The 15450-nt window shown below is 46.9% G+C and overlaps 1 protein-coding gene across 1 annotated transcript in view; it reads left to right on the top strand.

The window, feature by feature from the left end:
- FSD2 (fibronectin type III and SPRY domain containing 2) overlaps nucleotides 1-15450 on the top strand; it is a 382625-nt gene that overhangs the window by 1038 nt on the left and 366137 nt on the right. The window lies entirely within an intron of this gene.

Raw genomic sequence — 15450 nt, 5'->3', positions numbered from 1 at the left:
AAAATACATATAATTTCTCAATCCTGATCGTTGGTGAGTGTAGAAACTTTAGGGAAATGTAAGTCTGGCAAGCAAGGCGTTTTCACTTTTTGTAAAGCAAATATGTTTCTCAATTGATGACACAAAGTAAATCCATAACGTTTTCGCCCACTGAGCTACTCCCAGCTCCATGTCATAGGATCAAAACTGCACCTCAGTGATGAGACCCAGGAAGGCTGAAGGTTGTTGCTTGTGTGCCTGTTCAGAGGGGTTTTTGCCTAGCAGTTCGGACTGGTTTGCACCTATGGGAGGAGGACCATGTTACAATTGCATGTGGCTGCTTTCTGCCTAGAGTTGCGCAGGAGTTAAAATGAAGGACTGGGATGCGTCCTAAGCAGCTTCAATGGATGAGAAGATTGCAGGCATTTTACCCTCACCTTTTGTGGTCCTATTTTACAAGCACATCATTGATATGAAGAACTAAAAAGGTATTTGACTCTTACAATAAATTACAAGAGTCGCACAAATCAGACAAGGAGTGGCGCCTCAACTAATGGAATCTCTACATTTCAATTAATTCATATGCTCGTTTGAGTTGTGCACCCCAGGAAATATTGTGTGGATGCTCTTTGCATCATCAATATGCTAAATGTCCAGTTCTTGAATTGGCTTGAATGAGAGACCTGATTGGAAAGACTGCAGTTTAGATAGGCTTGACATTGGGCTGCCTGGAACGTGAGAGCTATACTTGCTGTGAAAAGTTGCAATAAAGTATAATCATGGAGCTTACTGTAGAGATTCTTTAATGATACCCCTATTGGGTTGAGCTCAGTTACAGAAAGTCAGAAATGTTCCGATTTGAGCTGCTGCTTGAAGCACTTATTGTTTGGATCAGCCCTTGGGCCTGAGTTCGAGGCACTTCACAATCTTGAGCCCTAGACTCAGAGTGTTTTCCCACTATGCTTGTCATTTGAAGACTCTTTGGGTGATTGTGTGTGATAGTTGAGTGTGAGGGTCAGTGCGCTTCATGGTGGGGTGTAACATTCTGTAGGCATACTGGCTCTTACTGCAGTAGGTTTTGGCAACAGGAAGTAGAACTTGATTTGATTCTTGCATCCACTAGAAGCCAATAAGGTTGTTTCGTGGTTTAATGTGGTCTTTTGTCCATAGCTCCAAGCACATTTACACAACATGAAGTTGAGTCTTTTGCAGCCTATTAATGAGCTTTTCTAGAAGTCCATTGTACGTCATGGACAATGGCCTAAATGTGCCAGCACAATGACTTTCGTCAGTGTAACTAGTTTGTTTGTTTGGAGTAGTGGGAGAAGTTTCCAAAGCAGGAAAAGCTACACATTGACTCTCTTGATTGCAGCATTAACGTGGGGGAGTGAAGGAGATCACTGCATTTGTTCCTTTCATACCCAAAGCTCTTGTTAATTAAAAAAAAAAACATGGTGTAGGAAGAATCTGTTGCTGTCCTGGTTCCAGTTTTCCAGTTGAAAGTAGATTTGGGTGTCATACATATATACCTGGAGATTCACCTTCATTGACCCAGCATGAAAATGTTGGTGCATCTAAATGTTGAAACAAAGGAAGGCTTGAGGGACACTGAAGGCACCCACTTGGCTGGGCATAGGAGGGAGTGTGAAGTATCAGATAGCACTTTCATTTGTGTTCCAGGACATTCCTGGGCATCCTAGCACCATTTACAAACACAACAAATTAACACAGGCTCTGTGCACCTGTGTCCCACGTTAAGGAACCGAAGGAGATCTATTCTATTAAAGAAACCTTCTGCAGAAATGTGAATATCTGAGTAGTGAACTTGCCTTCCCAGGCTGCATCTTGCACATTACCCAGAGGAGGAGGAGGAGGCAGGGCTCTGCTGAAAGTGCCATATCAAGCGCATACCTCTCCTGCAGCATCTCGAAGCTCCCCTCGGTCTGTGGTTTAAACAAATCCAGATAATGACGAAAAGGAAGGGATTAATGAGTTCCGGTGGTAATAAACCTGTTTTATCTCCCTCAATTAGATCTTTTTGTCAAATGTCAAATGCTATTGGGCCATTAACAAAGCGATTATATCGGCTGGGGAGAGTTTTGAAGCAGCTAAGACTCTGACTATCGGCTGTGCACTCCCCCTTACTTTCTAGGAACATGGGGTCTACTAGTGGTCAGTCCATAGGAAGCCTTTGCAAACTCTTGTTTATTTGAGAGTCCTATGACGATTGCCCCTCCTCCCCCCGGGTTACTTCGGTATATAAACCCCCCCCCCCCCCCTGCCAAAGAAACAGCAAAGAATGTTCAACAAATTCTGAATCCTCTTTCCCTGATGAAAAAAATCTGTGTCTAATACAAGTCATGATTCGAGGCCTGAGTCATTGACTACTGGCCTGAAACTCAATTCCGAACTTTTCTATAAACTATATGCTTCCCTAGAGGGGTTCACGAAGCCTTCACTTGACCCAGTCCACCGGAAACTGAGTTATACTGAATTCTCTTTGGTACAGATTAATGAAGATGTGTGATGCCTCAAAGTCCAATTAGGTAAGCCCTGTCGGGTCTTTAGGCTGTTGGCATCCGATATAAACTCCAACCATGCACCTGAAGGTCCTGTTGGGCAGTGCACAGAACGACCCCCATGGAGAAGCTGTGGGCAAGGAGAGGACCTGTTGTCAATTAGCACAGCCTGTTTTACAAAGTGTGGTACCATCTGTTACACCTACAACCCGTAAGGGGTAGTAATAGAGTATGCGGACCCAGAAACCCATCTGAAGCAAGGGCGCAAGTTTCTAGATTACAGTTGCCCCTCTAAGCAACTCCATAGTTTTTGTCTTAACTGACATCCCAACTCTAAAAGTTGGTCAGGAAAAGAATTGGCAGGACCTAAAGAACAAAGTTATTTTAATTGGGTCTTTAAAAATATCAGTCAACATACCTGTGATTATGACGACATCATGATGGTGAAAAGGGTTGCTTGGGTAGGGAAAGGGCCCAAGGAATGGGACGGAGATCGTGTGGTCAGAAATTTAAAAGTATCCCATGTTGCTGACACCATTCTCTGTGGGTGAAGAAGTAACTCTTTCTTACCAGGCCATGTGAAGGTTTTACCTCTGGGCTATTTTTATAGACCTATAATAAAGCGGCACCACCTGTTACACATGGTTTCTCCCTCCCATAACGTTCATCCACAGGGACCCTTGAGTTTCAATGTACTGATTTCAAATTCACATGCCCTTTTGATGTCATTAGGGGAAACACATAGATAATTTGTGTGGAATTTTGCAGCATAAACGCACAATGATAGTTTGGCCATTGTTAAGGCGAATAAGCCAATTTTATAGATCTCAGTCTCCCAATCAGCAATTATCTCTGTATCATACCCTGAATTCCTCCGGCTTGCTCTTAAGACCAAATTTGTTAACTCTGAATAGGTGACTCATATGAAGCAGTTGGATTCTGTTTGGCTGCAGGAGACTTGACTTTTGGAGACATTTTTGCAATTGCATCACCTACGAGTAGAGCTAAAGGAGGTTTAGCCATACCGATTGCTTTGAAATGGGCAGGTGCAGATTAGTTAAGAACTCCCTATTTAAATTTTCTTAATATTTGGCACTTTGTCCAGGTGGTTTAGATTTAGATAGAGTCCTTTTAAAAAACATTTACAACATCAATTTTAGAAAGTAATATAATCAAATTCTGAAGCAACTGGGTCACGATTTGCACGTATTTTTTTAACAAGCAACGTCACAAATGGTCTCTACTATGGTTAGGTGACACCTGTGTAAATTGCCCGCTAAAGAGGTGTGCCACAACTCTGATCAAACACAGTTTTCCCACACTTTAATGGGTCAAGCTTTGAATGATATTGTTATGTTTTTTGAAACTTTATTTATTGCTGGTTGCAAACGATACAGTACAGTAGCATCACATATTAATATTAATAGGCAGAACAATGCAGAATGTGTTGGTCAGTTTTGCAGCTGAAAAACTATTCGCGGTGCCTAGAGTCTGGAAGTCACACGTGGCTACATAGTGATAGCCACAGGTAACTGAACCAAGTACATTAAAGACTACATCAGGTATAATCGAGCCCATCTACTACCACTTCAACAGAAAACTTCAATGTAAGGGTAAGCAATTGGTCCAGGGCATCTGTTGTTCATATTTGTGTCTACTGTTAGCCTCCCAGCTTACTTATGTGTGTCTATGTGACAGGTGATGCATGGAGGCTCTGTTACAACATTTACTTATCAGGCCCATCGCGCCCTGGTCCACTTAGCAGTGAAAGTTATAGATCCTCCCCCCACCCACGTTACCCTTGCAAAAACTGCCAGAATGGATGCCCAGTCACCTGTGATTGGTTGGCATTGCAGACCCCTACTTTCCTCGTTCTTTAGTGCAGAGTCCTCCACCAGTGCCCCGTGTTCTACCGCTTTCTTCCACCTGCAGTGGGTCTGTCCCCTGGGTACCTTCAATGCGTAGCAAGGGTACATCTGGCCAAAACCAGAGCTAAGCTCAAGAATCTGGCACCCACCTTTATTAGTTTCGGAGGAGGAAAAGCATACCACCAAATTTCTGTTCAATGTAGTATGCGGTCCAAGTCACCTGTCACCTCCTGTCAGTACCGCATGATCACTGGGCACAACCAGATCATACGTGTGAAGTTAGCATCCAGTTCATTACATCTGGGGCATTTTTGGTTAGTAGTGTCTTGTACAATGTTGAGCTGGTGTGGGCTGACTTATGTCATGTGTAGAAAGTTAAATTGGGTGTAATGGAATCTGGCATTACGTGATGTAGTTGAACATGCTCTTTTTCCTCTGAGCCATTCCTCATCATGTAAGTCTCGGTTTAGTGCAGTTTTCCACCTCGGTCGGAGTGGTATTAAGTGTACTTGGGTCTGGAGTGGTGCCTATTTATAGAGCCAGGAAACTACCTGATGCCATTCCCAAAGGTAAGGACAAGTTGAAAGACCTTGTTCTTCGACGACTCGGCCTGTCTCATCTGTCACGTCTACCACAGTACGTGAATTGCCTGGGTAAGTCACATACATTAGAAATTGCAAAGCGGGCAGGCCGGCATCTGCCATGAGTCTGTCCAGCAGCCTCAATCTGCCCTCATAAAAACAGTCTCTGACCATAAGTAGGTCTGAGACAGTCCAGGCGCAGAGCCTGTGGGCTTTAAGATGACCGCACCAGGGCACTGGGAAACACCCTGGGGAGCATGGGAGAGAGTGACCTGAGAACTTGATGTATTTCCTGCAGAAAGCAAGTTAATTCAGAGTAATTTTGGCAGTGGACCCTGTGTAGGATGCACCCCCAAAAGAAAGGCTCTCAGTGCATCCCCACCTTAGGTGGGGTACTGTAATGTCACAGTTATTCTCATCTGAGGCCTGCAAGTCATCAGGCAGCCACTGCATCTGCTCTGCAATATGGTACAGCTCGAAATGTAGGACTCTCCAACCCATCTTCCTGGTTGGACGTTGGAGAGTGTACCGGGATGGCCTACATCTACCTCTGTCAGATATTAGTTCCCTGACCATAGCATCTAGGTATCTGAACCAGGATCTAGGGTGGGAGGTTCACAAAGAAATATAGTACCCTGGGCCAAATGATTATTTTAGTGAACGCTATTCGTGCCATTAGCAGAAGCTGCAGCATGTGCCAGAAAGCCACACTACCTCTCAAAGAGCAGAGCACCCCATTTGGGCTACACTCCCAACTGTCTATGTTATTCTGGTAAACATTTGACCTCAAGTTATTGGTACATCTTGGGTTCCCATGGGATGTCTCAGTCCTGGACCGCCTGTGGGATGTCTCCAGAACCTCCACACACCAGAAGGGTACCTGACTTCATCCAATTAGTGCACAGGCCTGTTGCCTCCCCCAGGAGGTACAACATAGAGACCCCACACAGGTATACTTGTTTCTGCATCACATAAAAATAGGAGCATGTCAGATGCACATAGGCAGCGGTGTGCCCCGACTATGCCCCTTCATTTGAAAGATGGCAGCAAACAGCCCAATTGAATGTGTAAATACCGGGGGAGGCGGGCAGGGGACATCCTTGTCTTGTGCCTGTTCGAATTTCAAAGGACTCCAAGATGTTGTACGCAGACTTCACTCTCGCCTGTTCCCCAATATATCACAGTGCAATCCTTTTAAGCTATTTAGGCCCATTAGCATGCACATACTGTCACTGTAGGGTCTTGAAGGCCTTACACAGATCCACTGAGGATGGAAATTCACTCCAGGAGTCTTCCCAGCCGCCAGGATCCTTGATGGCCCCTCTAATTTCCTGTACTGTAATTGGTTGTCCTAATGGTTGTCAGACATGATCTGGGAGGCTGCGGAGGGCTACCCCTGCCAGGAATCTGTCAATTACATCACTATCAGCTGGGTGGGATCCACTATACAAGGCTCTATGGTGATGTATTAATACGTCATGAATGTCGGTCTGTGTCAGTTGCATGGAGTGATCACACCACAGGAGTGTAGCCTTCCGGAATGACAATGAAGCCAAAAGTCACCCTTCTCTTCCTCCCTCAGTACGTGTCTTAGCCATATGTTCTCTGTATGAGAAGAAGCCAAATCTCCACAACGTTTCAGTGTGCTGCCTTTGGGCCTCCAGGAATTCCAGACTCTCAGTAGGGTTCAGCAGTACTGTGGCCTCCAGGTCCCACAGCTTTGCCTCCAAGTGGGTGAGCTCAGCCTCTAGGGATCTCTGGACTCATGCTTGCCCAGGAAGTGACCCTGGATCCCTACTTTAAACTCTTTCCAGACCACAAATGTGGCTGTTGTGAACGGATTTTGTTGGAAGTCGTCTCTAATGGCGTCTCCCAGAGAGTCTAAAAAAACTAGGTCATGCAGCAGTACTGGGCAAAGCCTCCAGGTGGTGATTAGGTTTGATCTCCTCCCGCAGCCTAAGTGCATCAGGAGTGGATTGTGATTGGAGAATGTACGGGCTAAGTATTCTATCTGGGAAATAATTTCCAACAAAGCTGGGAGGGCTAGTATCCTATCAAGTCTAACATGCATGTTAATGTACTGGGAAATAGAATGAGTACTTCAGAGGTCTAGGAGGTCCCAGTTATCCGTCCCAGTTATCCAACCATGTCCAGAAGCAGCTGGCTACCCTTCCTATCGGGGAGTCACGATAGCGGAGGGTTGGACTATTCAAACAACACATCTGCTGTGCCAGTGGTTCCCAACCTGTGGTCCGGCACCCCTGGGGGTCCGCAAAGCCTCCTCAGGGGGTCCGTGACTGCTTAGAAAATTGATAATGTTAACAGATTAGGGCCCAAGCTTTCAGTAATGACTCAGTGGAGAGGTCCCCGGATTCCAATAATGATTGAGTGAGGGTCCCCGAGCTCCAGTAATGAGAAAGTGGGGGTCCACAGAAGTCAAAAGGTTGGGAACCAGAGTGCTACGCACTTAAAGTCACCACCCACTACACTGACCGCAGATGGGGAAGTGCTCAGCTTTGGCGCTAGAGAATCTAGGAAAATGGTCTAATTAACATGGAGGACACGTAAGAAACCTAACTCAAGGGACCTCACATCAAGTGTCCCCCAAAGGCACACATATCTGTCTTACTTATTTATGTGCTGAGACGTGCAGCTAAGCGGAACCGCCACCCAATTGAAGACGAGTGTGCCTTAAGCAAAGGAGGAACAGACAGTTGTTAAGACCTGTCTCCTCCACCTCTGGGGTAAGTGAGCTGGTTCGGGCCCGCCTAAGTTTGTCTCTTGAAGTAGTGCAATATCGACACGTCTCCGTTTCAGGTAGGAATAAATCTGGTGGTGTTTGCAGAAGGAGTGCATATCTTTAATATTCCCGGTCAGAATAGTGTAGGAAGATACCTGAGATTCCATAATGGGCTTTCTGTAGTAGGTAGAACTCTGCTAGCCCCATGCACCCATGTCCATAGTAAATGTCTGCATGAAAGTTAAAATGGGAGCATACTATACCCGGGTGGTGACGCCCCAATATGCACTTAATGTGGTCATCATATGCCTATTAAATGTAAGCGAATAAATCTCAACTCCCACTTCCCAGGGCACACTGACAACGGTTAGGTGCCCAGAGCCCATTAAACACTAACCTTAATATACCAATGTGCCAATGGCAAAGGCACTCTGAATAGTTGCCATAAGGAGTGGCCAATGTCTGTGCAACCACATATGCGCAGGCCATCTGTTTCTCACATTCCCAGTATAGAATGCAACAAGTGGCGCGCTAGGTCTTCTGTTGTGGGCACCAAGGAACTGGTCCAGATAGTCCATGGAATCACCCCCTTCTGGTTCACCTCCAGCAGTGACAAAGGGCAGCAACAAGAGGTGGGTCAGAGATTATCAGCCATGCACGGGGTCTTGAGCAGGCCCTGAGTAGGCCCCTCTATGGCCAGGACTGAGTCAGTGCCAGTACAGGTTAAATCGGATGCAATTCCCTGAGGGTGTGCAGGGCCGGCTGCTAGGGTGACTCGTGGCGTCTAGGGCAGCCTCTTTGTCAAGCTCCACCTGCCTTCTGGTCTGGCAGCCCCACCGAGCATACTCTACGGTGTCTCTTGCGCCTCTGTGGCCAGGGCAGGAGGCGAGGAGGGGGAGTGAATGATATTGTTATGAAACTCAATTTCCATTTCAGTTTTGACATCTGAAACCCCTTCATCTTCAGTGATTCTCACCTTTATTGGCAGGGGCCTTTCTTCTACAATTGATTTTATGGTCCTTTCACATGATCTTTGTGCAAAGGTGCTTGACTTTGTTATCTATCATTGTACTAGTGAACATACTTTAATCCTGACCTTTAGTCTCAGAAACCCTTCGTCTTCGAGATTACACCATCATCAAGATCTGGATGTGGCTGAAACTAAGGGAGCTGTTAAAGTGAAATACGATCAACCCCACTGATATTCTAATACAATTGGTATATTGCAGCACCCATTTTAGGGCATGTTTAGATGCCACTTGAGGAGATAAGTTAGGTGTTAAAAAAAAATAATGTTGAGGCCTCCCTGGCATCCTGTAGAAAAACCATGTTGAAGGTTGGATCATTCTTGCACAAAGCCTCACAGGTAACTTAAAACATCATTACATAGGCATCCACAAAATCAGAAGTGACACTATGTAGAGCAAGATCTAAAAGGGTGGTTAGAATGAGAAAAACAGTAATTAGAGAGGGTTCTTTGGCTTCCGTAACTCGTGTTAGCACTTTTCACAATAATGTTGAATTCTGGAAAGCAGCAAAAACTCAATATTTTCCTGTCATTCTCCAGTGCCCCAGCTAAATGGGAGGATCACTTAGCAAAGGTTTATTGTTCAGAGGACCCGGCCTCAGACTATACTATGATTTTCGAGCACAACGCTTCGGTAGGTCTTGTCTTCGAAATGAGGAGGTCTGGTCTGTAGTTACCAAAAACCCGTGGTGGGGGGGCACCTAGATAGTGTTCCATTAGATCTTTCAAGGATAATATAGATCTCTGAGAACTAATTGTTATGAAAGTTTTGAGGACAGCAGCCAATACCCAACCAGCTAGGACATGGAAAGAGTAAATGATAGTGCAACTTTTAAATTAAAAAGGCGACATATAGGACCAACTTTTTAGCGCCGCATTTGCGTCGTTTTTTGACGCAAAAACGGCGCAAACTTGCAAAATACCATTGTATTTTGTAGGTGTGCGCCGTTTTGCGTCAAAAAGCCGGGCAAATGCGGCGCTAAAAAAAGTATAAATACGGGCCCAAGACTGTTATAGGCCCTTTTCTCAACTGAAATTGCTGGATAAGGTGGCAAGGAGGGTTATTTTAGCCAGAAATTATTCATGGGCCCAAGATAATTATTTTCTGTCAGAGGTACAATATGGTTTTCGCAACAGCTTGGGACCCATAGACCAATGCTTGTAAAACTGTATTTTATTGTTTTTCGAACATAGCAAGAAATAAACATACAGTGCAAGGGTTGCAGTTATACTAAAAATATCCCATATATCATTAAGAACTTGCAGATATCGAAAAAATATCACCATTCACATGTCAGGTATTGAAACCACACAAAGGGCCAAGCCCTAGTGAGTAGAGCAGGACAAAGTGAACCAAGATGACATACAACACACTAATGAAGGACCATACGATAGAACCCACTTGTTCACTTTATATTGACAGAGTAGATTTCAACCAGGTAGCTCACCCCACTACCCCTCAACCTCTGGAAAGTTGGACCAAATCTTTTTCGCAGAGTTCTCAAGTTTTGCATGGTGTGGAAAGTGACTTGGACCAACTCAAAAAATGTCCTGGGCTTTTTGAAACATAATAAACGTCTTGCCTGGGTAGATAACACTACCACCACTGGCCAACCCCCGCCCTCCATTGGTCCATAGACATGGCAGTATCTATGGTCCAAAAAGGCGCTCGATTCCATAACCTCATTGCCCTATCTAAGGGGGCTCTATGGGTTACCTTGTGGGCCACCTTCTCTAAATTTGCCACTGTGGTCTTGACCAAATATGGAACAGCAAGATCAGATCAACCCCCATGCATCATGCATCAATAAGCGTGGCAAAGTGTCCTCCCCTGCCAAGGTCCAAGCAGCCCCTTCTCCCAATTATCAGGCTCAGCCATCCACCTTACAGCATGTTGTAAATGTGCTGTGTAAGAATAAAGCTGAATGTCTGGGACAACTAACCCCTCATCCTCCAAATCCCTCCAAACACCAATAATGCAACCCTACTCCTACCACCAGTCAACTATAGGGAGACCAACAGGCTGTCCAGTCTATGGAAAAACAACGCAGTAGGAAAACCATTTTCTCAATGACCACCCTACCCATCATAGAAAGAGGGAGCCAATTCCAAAACTTAATCCAATTATCTAGTCCACTGACCACTTTGTCTACATTACTAATCTTGTGTTCCGCCTCAGTGCAGGTAACCTAGACCCCCAGGTATCAGAACTCCATAGTTTCCCTCCAAAGCCCTGCCAACTGTAACTGGTCCACTTGCCTCCCGACTAACCCCCCTAGTGGAAACAGTAGTAATTTCTGAACATTAACTTCTGAGGCAGACACATCTCCGAACTCCTTCAGTAGCTGCATTAAAAGCAGTACCAACTCAGCAGGGGATTGCAAATAGACTAGCGCATCATCAGCATATAACAATACAACATAGGTGTAGTATCCCACCCGAATCCCCAAGACTCCATCTCCTTGTGAAGCAGCAGGGAAAGGGGCTCAACTGCCAGCGCAAATAGAAGAGACGACAGAGGGCATCCCTGTCTGGTGCCCCTTTAGACTGTCCATGACTCAGAGATCTTACCTCCCACCTTAACCTGTACGGAGTGTTCGGTGTAGAGGAGCCGTACGCAAGCGCAGAAGTTAGGTCCGAACCCCATGTTGCAGGACCGTCATCAGATATCCACTCTATGGTGTCAAATGCCTTTTTGAGGTGGAGGAAGATCAAGGCCAACTCACCCTCTTCCCCAAAGGTACTATGCAGTATGTGGGCTAGTCTGTGCAGGTTATACATCATACTGTGAGCCGGCATAAAGCTGCACTGATCCTCATGAATCAATTTATGGATCACAACCTGCAGTCTGGATGCCAAAAGTTTACATAAGATTTTTATAAGCATGGTTAGCATGGTGAGAGGCCTATATGAGGAAGTGTCTGCTGCATTTCCCCCAGGTTTAGGCATCAGGCATATAATTCCCTCCCACATAGTCGCTGGGAGAAGTCCTCTTTCCTTCACTTCAAGTAAGACTTCCAGGAGTTTCTCCTGAAGTACACAGAGTAGGTTTGATAGAACTCCACTGGAAATCGTACCCTTCCAGGGCTTTGGACCTATTCAGGGTTTTTATAGCTGCACCCAGTCCTTCCAGGTTTATCTCCTCCTCCAGATCTTGTAGATAGCCCTGGAGCAGGCGGGGTAAACCAGTCCATGTCAAGAACTCATCAATCGCCCATTCCGGGCCAGCCCAGCTCGATACACCACTTGGAAATAATCCCTAAAAACAGATAGGATATCCTGCTGCCTCCTCACTAACATCCCGCTGGGGTCCTGAATGTACAAAATGGGAGGAATTTTGTATTCGTACTGAAGGATCCACACCAGTAGCCTTCCTGATTTATCACCTTCCCTATCCCAGAGTTGGCAATGTTTTAAGAGTGGTCCTATCCAGGGTGTCCCAGAGCCTACGGATTTCTCTATGTACTCCTAACATAGAAGCGTGCCACTGAACCAAGCAAGCCTTGTTCCTTTGTAGGTCTGTCAATTGCTCTTCCTGTACTTTGAGGTCGGCTTTCAGTCGCCTCCACAACCCACAAACAGTCCCTATGCAATCCCCTCTCACTACTGACTTGAGTGCCTCACACTCAAAGGCCCTGGTGCTCATGGTCCCCCAGTTCACCTCCAGATTATCCTCCAATGAGGAAGCCAGTGCAGCCTAACATGCCGGATCCACCAGGAGGTCGGCGACATACACCAGCATCGGACACCCCGAGGACAATCTCCCTATGACAGGGCCATCAACACTAGGGCATGATCTGAGAGGAACCACCTCAAATGCATCACTGTTGTCAATCTGGAGTGGTCAATGGCCCCCTGTTAGGATACGGTTCTGATGGCTATATGTTATTGTGTGTCCCCAAGTCTCATGTGTACTCTCTGCCCCCCGGCCACATGATGAGCCAGCTGTCCAGTAACCCCAGATTGGGCATAAATGCCGTCAGAGAACCCACCATCAGGGGTTTCTTGTGGGGATACCTGTCTTAGATGCCATTGAGAATACAAATGATTTCCCCCACCCACAGTATAGGGGAGTCCACACTCCCACCAATGTATCTTGGGGGTTCTCATAGAATCCATAATCATCTATATTAAGGGCATACGTATTGAGGATAGTGATGGGTTTGCCATCCAGGGTGCCCTGCAATAAAATTAGGCACCTCTCCACATCCGCTTTGCTGTAAGTATGTTGAAAGGGGACCTGGGGGTCAACCAGATGGCCACTCCTCTAGTATATGATGAGTATGAAGCAGAAAACAATTGGCCCCACCATTTCTTGCCTAACTTTTGTCGTTTCTTTCCTATGAGATGTGTCTCCTGAAGGCAGGCTATCTGCACTTTGTCTTTTTAGGAAGGAGTGGACTCTGTAATGTTTAGTGTAACCTCTAAGTCCCCTGACATTCCACATAACATTGATTTGGTCAACCATAAGAACAAAACTTCCCCGCCCTAATCTTTCATCTCCCTCCCTTCCACATACATTTCCAGTTCAGGATCCCCCAACAAAAAGGATATGTGTCGTGACCACTCCTCAGCACTGTAACAAAACTCAAACTTACCCCAGTAATGAGGTTTGAGAAGAAGCTAATTGGCCCAACTCCCCCCACACCGAATGGGCAGTGTAACAAGAGGAAACCACACTGCAAGTCCAGTATACTTCCTGCTGTCAAGGCCCACATCCTAATCCCTCCATCCCTAACCATAGCGTACCACTATCCGTAACCCACCCCCCATACAGCTTGTAGAGCCTTATCTGAAACATTTTAGTCACCCATCATCAAAAGCATTTACCAAGGATTGCTCCCAACTCCTCTTCACCTGTCCAGGACTTTGAATCCAGCCCTCGATGTCTTCTGCACGTCTGGGACCTCCAAGGTAAAAGCTGGCTTCCCTAACTCCAACTGTTGCTCCATGGGGTCTACAACCATGGTGCCATTACCTTGGATGATAATCCATGGAGGACTGGCCACCGCAGAGGAGCGCCCACTTCTGATCTCCTCCCTCTCAGCCATGTTCCCCTCAGGTTGGTTGGGGCCCCCTGCCATCCAGATTCTGGTTCTACAGGAGCTCAGGATATATCCGGGCACCTTGTCCCAGACCTCCAACCATCTCCACGCATCCCCAGGGTAATCAAAAAAATGAGATTTGCCCCCAGACCACACTCTTTCCGAGTCTGGATACAACAGAATGTAGCAATGGCCCATTGATCTAAGTTTGGCTTTGACCTCCATGAAAGTTTTCCGTGCCCCCCCCTGCATGTTATTAGTGTAATTGGGGAATATAGAGATTTATGATTCTCAAACCTGGCATTGTCCATGTCTCTAGCTGCATGTAGGATAGAGTCCCTATCTTGTAGGTTAATGCGGACTATTATGGCACGTGGCAGGGCCCCAGGCTTAGGGATGGCCACCAATGCCCGATGAACCTTCTCAATGGCAAATATAGGAGGTAACCCGCTAGGCTTCAGGGAATCTTAGATCCATCTGTCTATGAAGCGTTCGTTGGTCTCTCCTTCCTCATGCTCCAGGCACCCCAGAAGGTGCACATTGTTCTGGCGTGACCTCCCGTCAGCATCCCCCACTCATGGAAGCAACCAGGTCATTTGTTTCTGCAAGGTAGCTACCTCTGCCTGGAGCTCTACTATGGAACCCTTATGCAGGTCCGAGCATAATAAATTCACCTCATGGGCCACAGTTTCAATTTTATTCTCAAGGGCCACCCGGGACCCTGAATGCCAGCCATTAGTTCTGCGGGGTGCAGAAAGCTTGTTCCTGCCCATGGATGCGTCCCGAGGGTCAATGTGAAGCTCAGCCCCAGAGCGCCAAGACCACAACCTGGCACTGTACTGCCAGGCAGACTCCTCCTAATATGAAGTAGCTCCGTGGGGCTATAAGTGTCTCAGAAGAGACAGTCTCCTTGTCTCAGAAGCCTCCACAATCCTCCAATAGGGCAAGTCCCCCTGCTCCAGCCCGGATCGGCCATACCAGCAATGGATGAAGAGGGACAGGTGGCCGCACGAAGAAGCGTCGAGGCACCTGACAAGCAGGGGGAATCCCAGCAGTCTTTATAGCAGCCGTTGTAGGGGCCTTTACTGAGGGGGGACCAGGCTACTGTCATCCCAATACCCAGTCCTCCCATTGCAGATTGGTCCCTAGCCAGTGTGTCCTCACCGCGTCTTCATTCCTCCACAAGGGATACTGGGCACGGTGCTCCTGAGCGATGGGGGCCCCCCAGGGAGGAGATCAGATCCAACTGCGGCCATCTCCTGCCACACAGCCCGTGCAGGTCTAATTACCGCAGGTCTAAAGGGGCTGACCCTCACACAGTATCTGCCCAGTGACCGTGTCTCCCCTGCCCGTTTCCCCTTCACACAACTGGGCTGTCTCAGGGCCTCACAGCCCTGCCAGTCACGACTTCGCCTGGGTCACAAAGTATAGGAGAGCTCGGGATTTAGCCAGAGCATGCCACCGGTGCATGCCTGTGACCTCACATTTTTGTCAGCAAAGCTGGTCAGGCACCCTCAGTGGTGTTGTTGCCGCCCTTGGAGAATGAGACATGTCTGCAGGAGCCAAAGAGGTTTCTGTTGCCTGGTGGCCCCTCTGCTGCATGGCCACTGGCACACCACGCTTCTCTCAGGCCTCCGGGCCTACCCTCAGACTACTCCCTGCAACTTGTTCTGGTCCAACTCGCTGTCTCA

The sequence above is a fragment of the Pleurodeles waltl genome, chromosome 3_1 (genome assembly GCF_031143425.1).
Source record: "Pleurodeles waltl isolate 20211129_DDA chromosome 3_1, aPleWal1.hap1.20221129, whole genome shotgun sequence".
Classification (NCBI taxonomy): Eukaryota; Metazoa; Chordata; class Amphibia; order Caudata; family Salamandridae; genus Pleurodeles; species Pleurodeles waltl.
Note: the sequence above shows the minus strand (reverse complement) of the source record. Positions and strands in the feature narration are given on the sequence as shown.